Source organism: Asterias rubens (assembly GCF_902459465.1).
Source record: "Asterias rubens chromosome 8 unlocalized genomic scaffold, eAstRub1.3 super_scaffold_89, whole genome shotgun sequence".
NCBI classification, from domain to species: Eukaryota; Metazoa; Echinodermata; class Asteroidea; order Forcipulatida; family Asteriidae; genus Asterias; species Asterias rubens.
In genome coordinates, this window is record NW_022985693.1 from 568823 (window position 1) to 587708 (window position 18886).

General features: G+C 39.1%; 1 long non-coding RNA gene across 1 annotated transcript; it reads left to right on the forward strand.

Moving 5' to 3' along the window:
- The first annotated feature begins 12551 nt into the window (after positions 1–12551).
- Positions 12552–18733, forward strand: LOC117305548. The gene is made up of 3 exons (XR_004520692.1): positions 12552–12744; positions 13717–13870; positions 17954–18733. It is a non-coding gene; the product is annotated as an uncharacterized LOC117305548 (long non-coding RNA).
- The last annotated feature ends 153 nt before the right edge of the window (positions 18734–18886 follow it).

An 18886-nucleotide genomic window follows, 5' to 3' on the forward strand; every position in this document is an offset into this window, starting at 1 on the left:
TTGCTCAATCTTAACAAGTTTAGCACCATTAGAAGGACATTTTCAAGGGCTTTCCTCTCGTACTAAACTTAGTGCTCTGGGGATTTTCAAAGCGAGGCTAGAGGTCAGTGAGTGGAACCGACACACCCCCAAGATATAGGGCATTTATTGCATCATACACACGGCACGTGGTGAACATTGGAGAAAAAATATATATTCATTGAAAAAAAAGCCCGGACTTATAAAAACCTTCAGCTATACTCTTGATTCATTCTGGAACTAAAAATGCTAGAGAAACAGAATTTGTACCTGAATCATCCTGGCATGTCCCTGCATACAAATTTCAAAATTTTAGGGCGGCTTTCAGAGTTCATGATGCCGAAAATGACAAGTAGGCAGCTGTGCTCCGAAACGAACTCAACAAGCCTCACTACGGGATTTTTGTGCACAAAGAAAATCAAAAGTTCGACGGATAAATTTGACCCCAAATAATTGCTCAATCTAAACAAGTTTAGCACCATTAGAAGGACATTTTCAAGGGCTTTCCTCTCGTACTAAACTTAGTGCTCTGGGGATTTTCAAAGCGAGGCTAGAGGTCAGTGAGTGGAACCGACACACCCCCAAGATATAGGGCATTTATTGCATGATACACACGGCACGTGGTGAACATTGGAGAAAAAATATATATTCATTGAAAAAAAAGCCCGGACTTATAAAAACCTTCAGCTATACTCTTGATTCATTCTGGAACTAAAAATGCTAGAGAAACAGAATTTGTACCTGAATCATCCTGGCATGTCCCTGCATACAAATTTCAAAATTTTAGGGCGGCTTTCAGAGTTCATGATGCCGAAAATGACAAGTAGGCAGCTGTGCTCCGAAACGAACTCAACAAGCCTCACTACGGGATTTTTGTGCACAAAGAAAATCAAAAGTTCGACGGATAAATTTGACCCCAAATAATTGCTCAATCTTTATTAACAAGTTTAGCACCATTAGAAGGACATTTTCAAGGGCTTTCCTCTCGTACTAAACTTAGTGCTCTGGGGATTTTCAAAGCGAGGCTAGAGGTCAGTGAGTGGAACCGACACACCCCCAAGATATAGGGCATTTATTGCATCATACACACGGCACGTGGTGAACATTGGAGAAAAAATATATATTCATTGAAAAAAAAGCCCGGACTTATAAAAACCTTCAGCTATACTCTTGATTCATTCTGGAACTAAAAATGGTAGAGAAACAGAATTTGTACCTGAATCATCCTGGCATGTCCCTGCATACAAATTTCAAAATTTTAGGGCGGCTTTCAGAGTTCATGATGCCGAAAATGACAAGTAGGCAGCTGTGCTCCGAAACGAACTCAACAAGCCTCACTACGGGATTTTTGTGCACAAAGAAAATCAAATGTTCGACGGATAAATTTGACCCCAAATCATTGCTCAATCTAAACAAGTTTAGCACCATTAGAAGGACATTTTCAAGGGCTTTCCTCTCGTACTAAACTTAGTGCTCTGGGGATTTTCAAAGCGAGGCTAGAGGTCAGTGAGTGGAACCGACACACCCCCAAGATATAGGGCATTTATTGCATGATACACACGGCACGTGGTGAACATTGGAGAAAAAATATATATTCATTGAAAAAAAAGCCCGGACTTATAAAAACCTTCAGCTATACTCTTGATTCATTCTGGAACTAAAAATGCTAGAGAAACAGAATTTGTACCTGAATCATCCTGGCATGTCCCTGCATACAAATTTCAAAATTTTAGGGCGGCTTTCAGAGTTCATGATGCCGAAAATGACAAGTAGGCAGCTGTGCTCCGAAACGAACTCAACAAGCCTCACTACGGGATTTTTGTGCACAAAGAAAATCAAAAGTTCGACGGATAAATTTGACCCCAAATAATTGCTCAATCTAACAAGTTTAGCACCATTAGAAGGACATTTCAAGGGCTTTCCTCTCGTACTAAACTTAGTGCTCTGGGGATTTTCAAAGCGAGGCTAGAGGTCAGTGAGTGGAACCGACACACCCCCAAGATATAGGGCATTTATTGCATGATACACACGGCACGTGGTGAACATTGGAGAAAAAATATATATTCATTGAAAAAAAAGCCCGGACTTATAAAAACCTTCAGCTATACTCTTGATTCATTCTGGAACTAAAAATGCTAGAGAAACAGAATTTGTACCTGAATCATCCTGGCATGTCCCTGCATACAAATTTCAAAATTTTAGGGCGGCTTTCAGAGTTCATGATGCCGAAAATGACAAGTAGGCAGCTGTGCTCCGAAACGAACTCAACAAGCCTCACTACGGGATTTTTGTGCACAAAGAAAATCAAAAGTTCGACGGATAAATTTGACCCCAAATAATTGCTCAATCTAAACAAGTTTAGCACCATTAGAAGGACATTTTCAAGGGCTTTCCTCTCGTACTAAACTTAGTGCTCTGGGGATTTTCAAAGCGAGGCTAGAGGTCAGTGAGTGGAACCGACACACCCCCAAGATATAGGGCATTTATTGCATGATACACACGGCACGTGGTGAACATTGGAGAAAAAATATATATTCATTGAAAAAAAAGCCCGGACTTATAAAAACCTTCAGCTATACTCTTGATTCATTCTGGAACTAAAAATGCTAGAGAAACAGAATTTGTACCTGAATCATCCTGGCATGTCCCTGCATACAAATTTCAAAATTTTAGGGCGGCTTTCAGAGTTCATGATGCCGAAAATGACAAGTAGGCAGCTGTGCTCCGAAACGAACTCAACAAGCCTCACTACGGGATTTTTGTGCACAAAGAAAATCAAAAGTTCGACGGATAAATTTGACCCCAAATAATTGCTCAATCTAAACAAGTTTAGCACCATTAGAAGGACATTTTCAAGGGCTTTCCTCTCGTACTAAACTTAGTGCTCTGGGGATTTTCAAAGCGAGGCTAGAGGTCAGTGAGTGGAACCGACACACCCCCAAGATATAGGGCATTTATTGCATCATACACACGGCACGTGGTGAACATTGGAGAAAAAATATATATTCATTGAAAAAAAAGCCCGGACTTATAAAAACCTTCAGCTATACTCTTGATTCATTCTGGAACTAAAAATGCTAGAGAAACAGAATTTGTACCTGAATCATCCTGGCATGTCCCTGCATACAAATTTCAAAATTTTAGGGCGGCTTTCAGAGTTCATGATGCCGAAAATGACAAGTAGGCAGCTGTGCTCCGAAACGAACTCAACAAGCCTCACTACGGGATTTTTGTGCACAAAGAAAATCAAAAGTTCGACGGATAAATTTGACCCCAAATAATTGCTCAATCTAAACAAGTTTAGCACCATTAGAAGGACATTTTCAAGGGCTTTCCTCTCGTACTAAACTTAGTGCTCTGGGGATTTTCAAAGCGAGGCTAGAGGTCAGTGAGTGGAACCGACACACCCCCAAGATATAGGGCATTTATTGCATCATACACACGGCACGTGGTGAACATTGGAGAAAAAATATATATTCATTGAAAAAAAAGCCCGGACTTATAAAAACCTTCAGCTATACTCTTGATTCATTCTGGAACTAAAAATGCTAGAGAAACAGAATTTGTACCTGAATCATCCTGGCATGTCCCTGCATACAAATTTCAAAATTTTAGGGCGGCTTTCAGAGTTCATGATGCCGAAAATGACAAGTAGGCAGCTGTGCTCCAAAACGAACTCAACAAGCCTCACTACGGGATTTTTGTGCACAAAGAAAATCAAAAGTTCGACGGATAAATTTGACCCCAAATAATTGCTCAATCTAAACAAGTTTAGCACCATTAGAAGGACATTTTCAAGGGCTTTCCTCTCGTACTAAACTTAGTGCTCTGGGGATTTTCAAAGCGAGGCTAGAGGTCAGTGAGTGGAACCGACACACCCCCAAGATATAGGGCATTTATTGCATGATACACACGGCACGTGGTGAACATTGGAGAAAAAATATATATTCATTGAAAAAAAAGCCCGGACTTATAAAAACCTTCAGCTATACTCTTGATTCATTCTGGAACTAAAAATGCTAGAGAAACAGAATTTGTACCTGAATCATCCTGGCATGTCCCTGCATACAAATTTCAAAATTTTAGGGCGGCTTTCAGAGTTCTTGATGCCGAAAATGACAAGTAGGCAGCTGTGCTCCGAAACGAACTCAACAAGCCTCACTACGGGATTTTTGTGCACAAAGAAAATCAAAAGTTCGACGGATAAATTTGACCCCAAATAATTGCTCAATCTTAACAAGTTTAGCACCATTAGAAGGACATTTTCAAGGGCTTTCCTCTCGTACTAAACTTAGTGCTCTGGGGATTTTCAAAGCGAGGCTAGAGGTCAGTGAGTGGAACCGACACACCCCCAAGATATAGGGCATTTATTGCATCATACACACGGCACGTGGTGAACATTGGAGAAAAAATATATATTCATTGAAAAAAAAGCCCGGACTTATAAAAACCTTCAGCTATACTCTTGATTCATTCTGGAACTAAAAATGCTAGAGAAACAGAATTTGTACCTGAATCATCCTGGCATGTCCCTGCATACAAATTTCAAAATTTTAGGGCGGCTTTCAGAGTTCATGATGCCGAAAATGACAAGTAGGCAGCTGTGCTCCGAAACGAACTCAACAAGCCTCACTACGGGATTTTTGTGCACAAAGAAAATCAAAAGTTCGACGGATAAATTTGACCCCAAATAATTGCTCAATCTTAACAAGTTTAGCACCATTAGAAGGACATTTTCAAGGGCTTTCCTCTCGTACTAAACTTAGTGCTCTGGGGATTTTCAAAGCGAGGCTAGAGGTCAGTGAGTGGAACCGACACACCCCCAAGATATAGGGCATTTATTGCATGATACACACGGCACGTGGTGAACATTGGAGAAAAAATATATATTCATTGAAAAAAAAGCCCGGACTTATAAAAACCTTCAGCTATACTCTTGATTCATTCTGGAACTAAAAATGCTAGAGAAACAGAATTTGTACCTGAATCATCCTGGCATGTCCCTGCATACAAATTTCAAAATTTTAGGGCGGCTTTCAGAGTTCATGATGCCGAAAATGACAAGTAGGCAGCTGTGCTCCGAAACGAACTCAACAAGCCTCACTACGGGATTTTTGTGCACAAAGAAAATCAAAAGTTCGACGGATAAATTTGACCCCAAATAATTGCTCAATCTTAACAAGTTTAGCACCATTAGAAGGACATTTTCAAGGGCTTTCCTCTCGTACTAAACTTAGTGCTCTGGGGATTTTCAAAGCGAGGCTAGAGGTCAGTGAGTGGAACCGACACACCCCCAAGATATAGGGCATTTATTGCATCATACACACGGCACGTGGTGAACATTGGAGAAAAAATATATATTCATTGAAAAAAAAGCCCGGACTTATAAAAACCTTCAGCTATACTCTTGATTCATTCTGGAACTAAAAATGCTAGAGAAACAGAATTTGTACCTGAATCATCCTGGCATGTCCCTGCATACAAATTTCAAAATTTTAGGGCGGCTTTCAGAGTTCATGATGCCGAAAATGACAAGTAGGCAGCTGTGCTCCGAAACGAACTCAACAAGCCTCACTACGGGATTTTTGTGCACAAAGAAAATCAAAAGTTCGACGGATAAATTTGACCCCAAATAATTGCTCAATCTAAACAAGTTTAGCACCATTAGAAGGACATTTTCAAGGGCTTTCCTCTCGTACTAAACTTAGTGCTCTGGGGATTTTCAAAGCGAGGCTAGAGGTCAGTGAGTGGAACCGACACACCCCCAAGATATAGGGCATTTATTGCATCATACACACGGCACGTGGTGAACATTGGAGAAAAAATATATATTCATTGAAAAAAAAGCCCGGACTTATAAAAACCTTCAGCTATACTCTTGATTCATTCTGGAACTAAAAATGCTAGAGAAACAGAATTTGTACCTGAATCATCCTGGCATGTCCCTGCATACAAATTTCAAAATTTTAGGGCGGCTTTCAGAGTTCATGATGCCGAAAATGACAAGTAGGCAGCTGTGCTCCGAAACGAACTCAACAAGCCTCACTACGGGATTTTTGTGCACAAAGAAAATCAAAAGTTCGACGGATAAATTTGACCCCAAATAATTGCTCAATCTAAACAAGTTTAGCACCATTAGAAGGACATTTCCAAGGGCTTTCCTCTCGTACTAAACTTAGTGCTCTGGGGATTTTCAAAGCGAGGCTAGATGTCAGTGAGTGGAACCGACACACCCCCAAGATATAGGGCATTTATTGCATGATACACACGGCACGTGGTGAACATTGGAGAAAAAATATATATTCATTGAAAAAAAAGCCCGGACTTATAAAAACCTTCAGCTATACTCTTGATTCATTCTGGAACTAAAAATGCTAGAGAAACAGAATTTGTACCTGAATCATCCTGGCATGTCCCTGCATACAAATTTCAAAATTTTAGGGCGGCTTTCAGAGTTCATGATGCCGAAAATGACAAGTAGGCAGCTGTGCTCCGAAACGAACTCAACAAGCCTCACTACGGGATTTTTGTGCACAAAGAAAATCAAAAGTTCGACGGATAAATTTGACCCCAAATAATTGCTCAATCTAAACAAGTTTAGCACCATTAGAAGGACATTTCAAGGGCTTTCCTCTCGTACTAAACTTAGTGCTCTGGGGATTTTCAAAGCGAGGCTAGAGGTCAGTGAGTGGAACCGACACACCCCCAAGATATAGGGCATTTATTGCATCATACACACGGCACGTGGTGAACATTGGAGAAAAAATATATATTCATTGAAAAAAAAGCCCGGACTTATAAAAACCTTCAGCTATACTCTTGATTCATTCTGGAACTAAAAATGCTAGAGAAACAGAATTTGTACCTGAATCATCCTGGCATGTCCCTGCATACAAATTTCAAAATTTTAGGGCGGCTTTCAGAGTTCATGATGCCGAAAATGACAAGTAGGCAGCTGTGCTCCGAAACGAACTCAACAAGCCTCACTACGGGATTTTTGTGCACAAAGAAAATCAAAAGTTCGACGGATAAATTTGACCCCAAATAATTGCTCAATCTTAACAAGTTTAGCACCATTAGAAGGACATTTCAAGGGCTTTCCTCTCGTACTAAACTTAGTGCTCTGGGGATTTTCAAAGCGAGGCTAGAGGTCAGTGAGTGGAACCGACACACCCCCAAGATATAGGGCATTTATTGCATCATACACACGGCACGTGGTGAACATTGGAGAAAAAATATATATTCATTGAAAAAAAAGCCCGGACTTATAAAAACCTTCAGCTATACTCTTGATTCATTCTGGAACTAAAAATGCTAGAGAAACAGAATTTGTACCTGAATCATCCTGGCATGTCCCTGCATACAAATTTCAAAATTTTAGGGCGGCTTTCAGAGTTCATGATGCCGAAAATGACAAGTAGGCAGCTGTGCTCCGAAACGAACTCAACAAGCCTCACTACGGGATTTTTGTGCACAAAGAAAATCAAAAGTTCGACGGATAAATTTGACCCCAAATAATTGCTCAATCTTAACAAGTTTAGCACCATTAGAAGGACATTTTCAAGGGCTTTCCTCTCGTACTAAACTTAGTGCTCTGGGGATTTTCAAAGCGAGGCTAGAGGTCAGTGAGTGGAACCGACACACCCCCAAGATATAGGGCATTTATTGCATCATACACACGGCACGTGGTGAACATTGGAGAAAAAATATATATTCATTGAAAAAAAAGCCCGGACTTATAAAAACCTTCAGCTATACTCTTGATTCATTCTGGAACTAAAAATGCTAGAGAAACAGAATTTGTACCTGAATCATCCTGGCATGTCCCTGCATACAAATTTCAAAATTTTAGGGCGGCTTTCAGAGTTCATGATGCCGAAAATGACAAGTAGGCAGCTGTGCTCCGAAACGAACTCAACAAGCCTCACTACGGGATTTTTGTGCACAAAGAAAATCAAAAGTTCGACGGATAAATTTGACCCCAAATAATTGCTCAATCTAAACAAGTTTAGCACCATTAGAAGGACATTTCAAGGGCTTTCCTCTCGTACTAAACTTAGTGCTCTGGGGATTTTCAAAGCGAGGCTAGAGGTCAGTGAGTGGAACCGACACACCCCCAAGATATAGGGCATTTATTGCATGATACACACGGCACGTGGTGAACATTGGAGAAAAAATATATATTCATTGAAAAAAAAGCCCGGACTTATAAAAACCTTCAGCTATACTCTTGATTCATTCTGGAACTAAAAATGCTAGAGAAACAGAATTTGTACCTGAATCATCCTGGCATGTCCCTGCATACAAATTTCAAAATTTTAGGGCGGCTTTCAGAGTTCATGATGCCGAAAATGACAAGTAGGCAGCTGTGCTCCGAAACGAACTCAACAAGCCTCACTACGGGATTTTTGTGCACAAAGAAAATCAAAAGTTCGACGGATAAATTTGACCCCAAATAATTGCTCAATCTAAACAAGTTTAGCACCATTAGAAGGACATTTTCAAGGGCTTTCCTCTCGTACTAAACTTAGTGCTCTGGGGATTTTCAAAGCGAGGCTAGAGGTCAGTGAGTGGAACCGACACACCCCCAAGATATAGGGCATTTATTGCATCATACACACGGCACGTGGTGAACATTGGAGAAAAAATATATATTCATTGAAAAAAAAGCCCGGACTTATAAAAACCTTCAGCTATACTCTTGATTCATTCTGGAACTAAAAATGCTAGAGAAACAGAATTTGTACCTGAATCATCCTGGCATGTCCCTGCATACAAATTTCAAAATTTTAGGGCGGCTTTCAGAGTTCATGATGCCGAAAATGACAAGTAGGCAGCTGTGCTCCGAAACGAACTCAACAAGCCTCACTACGGGATTTTTGTGCACAAAGAAAATCAAAAGTTCGACGGATAAATTTGACCCCAAATAATTGCTCAATCTTAACAAGTTTAGCACCATTAGAAGGACATTTTCAAGGGCTTTCCTCTCGTACTAAACTTAGTGCTCTGGGGATTTTCAAAGCGAGGCTAGAGGCCAGGGAGTGGAACCGACACACCCCCAAAATGTTTGGCATTTAATGCATGATACACACGGCGCGTGGCGAACCATAAAATTGAGAAAAATTAATATATTATTCGTTGAAAAAAAAAGCAGGGACTTATGAAAACCTTCAGCTATACTCTTGATTCATTCTGAAACTAAAAATGTTAGAGTGACAGAGTTTGTACCTGAATCATCCTGGCATGTCCCTGCATCTGCTGAAGTTCAAAGTTTTAGGGCGGCTTCCAGACTTCTTGATACCGAAAATGACGGCTGTGCTCCGAAACGAACTCAACAAGCCTCCCTGTGCACAGAGTTGTCGGAAAGAACATCAAAAGTTACAACAGGTCAAATCTACCCCACATCATTGCTCAATCTAAACAAGTTTAGCACCATTGGATGGACATTTTCAAGGGCTTTCCTCCGTATAAAACTTAGTGCTACGAGAATTTTCAAGGCGAGGCCAGCGGCCAGGGAGTGCACCCGACACCCCCCCCCCCAAAAAAAAAAATGGCCATTATGCAACTTACATGGGCCCCAAACACTAGGCGCGTGGTGATACATGGAAACAAATATATTTTCACTGAAACAAAAACCCGGACTTATAAAAATAATTCGCCGACCTCTTGACGCTTAATCTTAACAAGTTATGCGCGGTCGGATTGCCACTTTCAACGGCTTTCTTCTCGAATAAAACTAGTAATGTTATGACTAGGCCAGGAAGCGGAACTGCTACCCCCAGCCCCAGCCCCGAATTAATCTTTCAGCCAAACTCTTAAACGGAACTAAAAATGATTGAGAGACGCAGTTTGTACCCGAGTCATCCTTGCATGTCCCTACATCTCTGAATTCTCAAAGTTCTGGGGCTTCTTGATAGCGCAAACAACAACGCAGGTATGCTCAGAAACGATCTCAACAAGCCTCCCTTGTTGGAATGTTGTGCACAGAGCTGTCGGACAGGGAAACACAATTTTAAACGGGTTTAATTCGTTTCCAGTTTAATGCTCAATCTTAACAATTTTACCACCATCGATTGCCATTTTCAAGGGCTTTTCAGGGCGGGGCCAGCGCCCAGGAAGTGGACCTGCTACCCCTCCAAAATGTGTGTATTGTGTATAGGGGCCACACACACCTCGCGTGAAAATAAACAAAAGCCGAACTCGTCAATAACTCGTGGAACTAAACATGCTACAGAGACGCAGTTTGTATTCCTGGCATAATATCGCTCTGCGTCCGAATTTTTAGGGCGGCTAAAGCATTTTCATACCGGAATGGGTAGGTGGGAACGCTCAAAACAATGCGCAACAGCCTCCCGGGGAGGCCCCCACGGAATTTTTTCTGCACAAAGCTGTTTTTGTGCACAAAGCTGTCGAAGAAGAAAAGATCACAGAATTATTATGACCAATCTAAACAACTCTAATGTAAAAGAGTGAAAAAACACTCTTTCACGGAGCCATATGAAGGACAACTCTTTTTCGAGTGATTTTTCACTCTGTCCTTGAGTGAAACCCCTCTAAAGCCAGAACAGAACAGAACAGAACAGAACAGAACGGAGCGTATAGCGTTGAAGATGCCATCCTAACATTGTTGCATGGCAGTTAAAGCCAACTTGGTCGTCCTAAAGCATATGTTAGGACTTTGGTCGTGGATTTTTCTTCGGCCTTCAACTTGAACATCCAGCCTCATGTTCTGTTTGGCAAGCTGAGGGGGATGAATGTTAACCCGGATCTGATTTTATGGATAAACGATTTCTTGACAAAAAGATCACAGAGAGTTAGACTGATGCAGTCAGTGTCTGAAACTGTTCATACCAATACACAGGCGCCCCTCAGGGATGTGTTTTATCCCCAGTACTGTTCACACTGTATACAAGCGATCTTAGATGTAGTAATGCCACGAGTGTTCCATGGTTAAGTATGCAGAGGACACTTCACTTACAGGATTCATTACTCATGAGGATGAGACGGGGTATAGATATGAAATTGCCAAGTTTGGTAACTGATGGTGCAAAGAAAATATTCTGGTTTTAAATGCAAAAAGAACTAAGGAAATTGTATTTGATTTTCGGAAAAATCCGACGAAGATCCAGCATGTAAACATAATGGTGTTGATGTTGAAATGGTCACTGAACATAAATACCTTGGGACTCACATTGATAGCCATTTAAAGTGGAATGTTACAGAAATTATGCTCTACGGCTAATCAACGTATGTATTTTTTAAGGAAACTTAAAATTTTTAACATTGACCGGGATATTATCATGTTGTTTTACAAAAGTGCAATTCAGTCCGTCATTGCGTTCTCTTGCATTGCATGGGCGAATGGTCTCTCTGTGGGTAATCAAAATAAAATCAACAGAATCACTAGATCTGCTAGTAAGCTCATTGGTATTCCTGTAAAAGATTTAGGTACCATCTACGAGGCAGCTCTAGTGTCAAAACTTGAAAGTGTATAACTTGATGATACCCACCCACTTCATACACTTTTTGTTTTTTATAAGTCTGGGAGATTGCGTCAACTCGAATCCAACACTAATCGTAATCGTCTCTCCTTCTTACCCAGTGCAGTTTCTTTCCAAGTTATCCTTAGTTTACTTTCTGTTTTTATGTTTACTTTAATTCCGATGTATTTCAAAAACAATTTGTTTTGTGCAATGTGATATTTTTATTATATTGTTGCTGTTTTAATGTCTACGGTTCATGTATGTTTTGTGCTATTTTTAATAACTGTATTTTAATGTGCAAATCGAGAAAGTGATTTTCATGCTGGGCATGACGAATAAAAATCTAATCTAATCTAATCTGATCTAATCTAATCTAATATAATCTAATCTAATCTAAAAGAGTGAAATAACCACCACTCTTTTTGAAGAGCCATAATGAGGGACAGCTCGAAATGTAAAGAGACTATGGTGTTTTTCACTCTTTTACAATAAAAGAGAAGATCTTGGGATCTTCAAAGGCCTTTTTCTCGTACAAAATAATAAAACAAAATTCTCGGCGGGGCCGGCCAGCGGCCAGGAGGTGGACCTAAAACTATTACCCTAAAATTGATGCACTGGATGTAGGCATGGGGGCCACACAAAGCGCGTGGACATTAAACAAACCAAAGAAACTTTGCTTTCAAAATAACTGAGCCGAACTCTTCAATAACTGTGATGTGGAACGAACGTTGTAGGATAGGGCGGCTTCCGCACTTCTTCATACCGAAAATGACTTTTGATTTTTAGTCGTCTTTGATACCCAATACAATGTTTTGCTGAAACAGCGCCCATAGTGTCACAACCTTCCGTCAGTATAGCATACGATTGCGAGTTAGAGCGTGTAATAGCAAACTTTTTTATATGTAAGGGGGAATTATGCGTGGCTGATGCAAAGAAAATAACCGTAGTTTCACTGAAATCAAGTCTAGTCTAGTCTAGGGAGGCCGAAGTGGTATTAACGGTGTTATGAAAGGGCGCCCTCCACATTTGAGAATCAGCCAACTGGTAACAATGGCGGCGGAAAGCGGCAGCAGTGTTCGGATTCATCCGACTGGTCTAGCTGTCTAGTGGCAGCAGTGATGATGAAGCGGGTTGTAGGCTCTCCTAACTGGTTAATGAGAAGGGCAAAGAGAGTGAGGATAGTGATTCCACGTCTCTTGATCACACAGAGGCAGAGCTGGACATTTTTGCCGATGGTTTTGAGGTAATTAGAATTAGATAGAGTTCAAGTTCAACAACACCCACCTGGCACCTGCCCACCATGCATTCCCTTTGTCATGTTGTTATTTGTTGATGGTCAAACCATGAGTTGATGGACATGATGGAGGAAGAAATAGAAACTTACTTCTAGAAACTATGATGAGTCTTAAGAGCCTGGTTGGCACTGGACTTAATTCCCTTATTAATTTGGGCAAACGAACCGCGCCATAGCCCAATATATGGGTAACTTACCCTTTTCAAAGTCCAGTCCAAACAGTAAAACAGCACGGGTAACCTGCCTGATCAGCTAACAGTTACAGGCTGACACTGACGACAGGTAACTTAACCACACTGCGCGATCAGTTTATTCGAGCCAAAGGTGCCCAGGAAGATTATTGACCGAGTGCCATGGAAGATTGACCGAGTCAGTTTAACCGAGCCAGAAAGTCCAGTGCGGACGTGACAACTCATTTAAATCTCCAACCATCCGTCCGTGACCCTAAGAAGCTCACATGCTTTGTCATGGAAGAATAAAATGTTCATTATTATCAAACTATTTGATGTAGCAAAAATAAGGAATGCAAGTATTCAGCTGAAAAACGTGGTTTCCCATCTACACAGGTTTAGGCCCCTACACTAGTTTGACTCATTCGGAAGTTGCGATCAAAAGTTTTAATATGATGGCGATTTGAACAGCAGTAAAAGGCAAATGCAGTCAATAAACCTAGCCGAGTATTGGTCCCTTTTTGTCTGGTTCCGGCACCACTTTGTTTGGATTTAATCGAACCCCATATCACTACACTACAGATAGGATCAACAGAGTTTAATGCTTGATAAGAGTAATAACAGTAACTTTAAAAGTCAAATACTATTTTATAAAGGCTACAAAATAGTAGTTGCAATGACCCTAGTTAGTACTATAAATCAATCATAAAAGGTGTAATATTTATCAATGATTTATTGATTTGTTTTGTAGATAAGTAAAGATGTCAACGATTATGATGCCCATATTCAGCTGATCAATGCAGCCAAGGGGCTGAGTGATTCTCCTCAAAGTCAAATCTTTGACAGTCACAGATTAAAAGGTTTAGCTCGAAAGAGAATGAGCAAGTATTTTCCATTAACTCCAGGTAGGTACTTATGGTTTGTGTTTCATTGTTCCCCTTTTGGTAATCACACTTTCAGACAAAAAGTAAGCAAGAAATTTATGTTTTAGATTAACACAGGTACTATAAATTAACATTGTCAGTGAACGATTTCCCTTGTATACCAGAGCAAATTGCGACACAAAGTGTTGGCTAGGTCTTTGTTGTACCCCTCTCACAGTTGACTACTCATTAATCACCATTTGCTACTCAATACTAGCATTCAAAGTGCACAACAAAAGTTCAGTCTCAATATTTTGCCATTCAAAACTGCTGGAATTATCCATTGTTGTAAAGGAAAGCCCTACTTAACACATGTGTCTTTCTCTCCTCTTCTTTGAATGTTGGTAAACATAAACATGTTTCAACATTGGGCTGTCATGATTAGGTCATCACTGGCCATATTTAGCTGGTTGGGTGACAAAGATCTGTCCCTTTAGCTTGAAAACTTTGACATTCTATTCTGCACCATACATTAATATTTGTTTTTTCTTCATTAGAGCTTTGGTTAGAATGGATACAAGATGAGATTGATTTTCAGTTTAATGACACAATCAATTTTAAGGTCAACTAAACATTTTAAATATTCACTTTCTGTTATTAGGCTGGGTTACGTGAGTGACATTATGGTCGGTAATGTGTGTGAGGCCCTATGCTTTAATGCACTGAGGCAATCGACAATCAAGCAAATCAACAATGTTTAGCACTTGCCTCTGTGTCAGAAATGATTTGTGTGTAAATTAATGAATTTTCCAAATGGAATCAAATAACTAAATAAAGACAACAGTATATTTTTGTCTGAAACAATTTATTTGTAATAAAACCAAGCATAACAATTAAAAATGTACATAAACATAATCGCAATACCAATGTCAGAGAGAAAGAGAGTCAATTTAAATCCACTTTGGGTCATGTCCCTCCCCCCTTTGTGAAAAAATGTTGGCTAGGTCTTTGTTGTACCCCTCTCACAAATGTAGGTACAAAATGTGGCCATAAAGTGACACTCGAGGCTTATTCACCTGGGTTGCATCACAGTGCATACCTTGTGTATTTAGGGACATGCATGTTGGCATGCTGTCACACACACGTACACACGTAACTAGTTACGTGTGCGAAACATTAATTACGGCATTAATTAATAGTGTGAGAATTGATTGTGCCTTTGTTTTGTATTCAGTTAGGTCTGACAAATAAAGCAGTGCTTAATTTGTAGTACAATCTTCACCATCATCAGTTACGTGTAGTACATGGAAAGTCGCTAAAAAATATTTCACATTTGGACTTAAAAAAATTATAATTCAAGCCAAAGGCACTGAGCAAACCAGATATTTTTATGTTTGATAAAAGTGAATGCTAGTAATTCCCCAGTCAGTTTATGCAAAACAGCTTTATGTTAATTAATGCAAAATTAATTTACGCAAACTAGGGATGGCTGCTTAAAAAAAAATTGAAGAAAATAAAAATGAAGAAAACAAATGTGGGTCAAGAAATTTCAGGTAGTGCTTTATTAAAAACTAATGACAAAAAAAGGAAAGCATCTGAGATGGCCCATTTAAGGTTCCCATTGTTTTAGCTCATTCAACTGGAAAAAAATGATAACACTCTTTAAGCTTTAAATTAAAGTGTTATCGTTTTGTTTGAAGCTACATGTAAGAAGCAATATTTGATTGAAGTTTCATGAGAACATCTTTGCAATAAGGAGTTTAAACCATTCAGGTTTTCATTGTTTTAGCTCATACAACTGGAACCAGTGACGCACTCTTTGAGTTCTATCTTTTAATATACATTATGTAAGAAGCAATATTTGATTTAAGTTTCAAGCCAGTAAACGGACCGGCCATTATTCGTATTCCAGTAGGGAGACAAATCTGGAGAGATTCTTTTTTTTTCACGGGAGGTGAACATCGGAAACTGTATACGTTTCTATTTGGGGGTCAAACTTTGGGTCGCCTGCAATTTTCATTTTTGACTAATGCAAATGATTTTCAAAACTTAAAAAGAAAAAAAAATAGAATAATATTTTGACCGCTAATTTCTGCCCTGTGTAATACTTTTTTTTCCGTCAACAACCATTTTTATGGGTTCGTAATTTGAGGATTATTTGTATACAAAACTGCAATAAAATGTTCGTGGTTTAACGATTGGTCAGCAACGCACATTCCAACTACTCACCGCCAACACGCCGTCAACTCGCTTGGGGCCTTGGTGCTGTCAACTCGCCGCAACTCCTCCAAAATACATTTAAAATCCATATAATATAAAGTATTAGCGTATAGAGAATTTTAAATAGTTTGTATTAAATTGCGGTTCAAATTTAAAGTTTTTTCTTGTGAACAAACTATAGTAAAACTACAAAGCCGTCAGCCGCCATCTTGCATTTTCAACAGGGCTTTGGTCTTTAAATTTATCGCAAGGATAAAGACAGGTCACTGCTACTCGGATCCAGTGATTCCATTGGATAAAATTTATCATTGGGTAAGTGCAGTGACTAAAAGCTACCGTAGCTGGGTTTGTTTGGATTGGTCTGAGATCAACTCGGTTGACCAATCAAAACACAGATACGGAAAGCGAACTTTTGGTCGTCTGCAGCTGCATGTACATTATGTGTCCATGTGGTATTATGTATACAGTACATGTACATGCAGGTGTATAATGTAAACAGTACATGCAGGTGTATAATGTATACAGTACATGCAGGTGTGTAATGTATACAGTACATGCAGGTGAATTCAACTTGCAGGCAATGTTGGTGTAGAATTTGTGCGTCCAGTTTATTTCCACAGTCTCAAAATCACAACAATATCAAATCAAAGGCAATGTAAGTTGGAAATTAAGAAATAAATAGTGAAATGAATGTAGGTCAAAGGCGAATATACACGCCGGTTTTAGGGCAAGTCTGTGGGGAGTTGACGGCTCAAGCGAGTAGACGACGATTTGACGTAGTAGGACAGTACAGTATGCGTTGATCACGCGCATCGCGGCCACATTTACATATAGCGCAAATCAAGCCTTGTCAAACCATATTATGAACTTTAAAACATGGATTTTACCAGCGTATCCCTCATAAGTTTATTGCGACAAGGAACTATTTTTTTAAACTCATAAACCAATTAGTTTTGTGCTAAATGGACACACTTGTACCACAAAACATAGAGCAAGGAACAGTTCATTGATACAATGCATAGTGAATACAAATATAATACTAATAGCTCTAAACTGGATTGTAAGTCAAGAGTGCATAAAGATTTCACCAACAAGCTTTCAGGACCAGATGTCCCAAATTTTATGCAATTGCTTTTTATACCTCTAAACATCTTGTTGAATGATAGAACTAAAGTCATATTGTGGCTCAGGTGAAAATGGTATAATAACATTTAGTTAACTTACATGTTTGTCTTGCCTTGGATCACTGGTAAAAAGTCACATTAGGTGTCGTTAATGCTCCCAAGTTTCTCTTAATATTCCATGGTTAGTTTAAGATTGACAAATCCACTTGGTCTGCCTTGCAGTGAAAACCAATGGGTCCATAGTAACTCATGAAGGCAAGAAGTGGTCAAGATGCATCCACTCTCCTTCAACTTCACTTCACATCCACACAAAAGGCCACACCTCATTCCAGACATTCTTACTCTTTGTGTTAAATAATGTATTCACAAATTGTGCTGATGCAGATTTCATGATGCAACAAACTAATCAATATGCAAACTCCTACATGAATATTCACACAAACCAAAACTGGGGAGGATACTTTCTATGTACCTACTTGAATATTCATATAATATCCTTTTCTCTTATGTAACTCTACATGACATGGTTTGGACTTTTATACAAGATTGGTATAGCTCCTTTTAAATTCTCTACTTTGGTATTGGATATAAAGGAATGGGGACTGTTAGGGAAAATGTTTTTTCAATCTTTCCATTTAATTAAATCTTTATACAATAAACCATTTACTTGACAGTGATCCTATTTATATTGCTTTTATTTGTCATATAAGTTTATTAAATATATTATGACTTTTATTATTGATAGGTATTTTTAACTGTGTTTTCTGTTTTTGTTTTTCAGAGGTGTGGATGGACCCAGAGGTAAAAGCTGAACGAAACTGTCATTTGTTCCGAGAGCACTGAATCTGAAATCTTCAAAATAGGAAAAATGAAAAAGCATTCTTTGATCCTATCAACAGTTAATTTGTTAAAAAAATGTACTAAATTAACCGTCTTTTGTATGGTTCCATACTACCGTAGTAGTATCTGTTTTTTAATGCTTACTGTGTTTATTACCTAAAACTTGTGGAAACTAGTACTTAACAAACCAAAGCACAGGAACCTGCCACATTTTGTTATGGTAACTTCATTTTCATTGCCCATCTGAATAGAGCTGCTTAGGCTAAAGAAAATTATTGCTTCAAAAGTTTATGCTAAGCAGCAGTAAACAGCAGTAAGCAGGATACCAGTCACAGATCCTACATAAAATAGTATTTTAGTTGGTAACCTTTTTCTAGTTAGCATAATATGATTGTGCTTAAGCATCTCTATGATAGATCCCAGATGAGTTTAAGATTCGACAAACCAATAATGATAACTTCATTGCACAACTTCATAGAGCTGCTTAAGCTTAAGACAATATTGCTTCAAACGTTTATGCTAAGCAGCAGTTAACCGCAGTAAGCAGGATACAAGTATTATAGTTTGTAAACCATTTTCTTTTAAGCATAATTTTGTTGTGCTTAGCTAGTTTTTGTGCTTAAGCTGCTCTGTGATAGATCCCAGACGAGTTTAAAGGAACACGTTGCCTTGTATCGGACGAGTTGGTCTTTAAAAAGCGTTTATAACCGTTTGTTATAAATTGCATATGGTTGGAAAGGCAACGTGTTCCTTTAAGATGTTTACAAACCAATATTTTTGTTTGACAGAGTAAATAATCGTCTGTCCCTTTAATTGTTTTGCATATCTGAAGATTACTATTCAATGAATTGCAAACTTGTGCTAAGCAGTACTA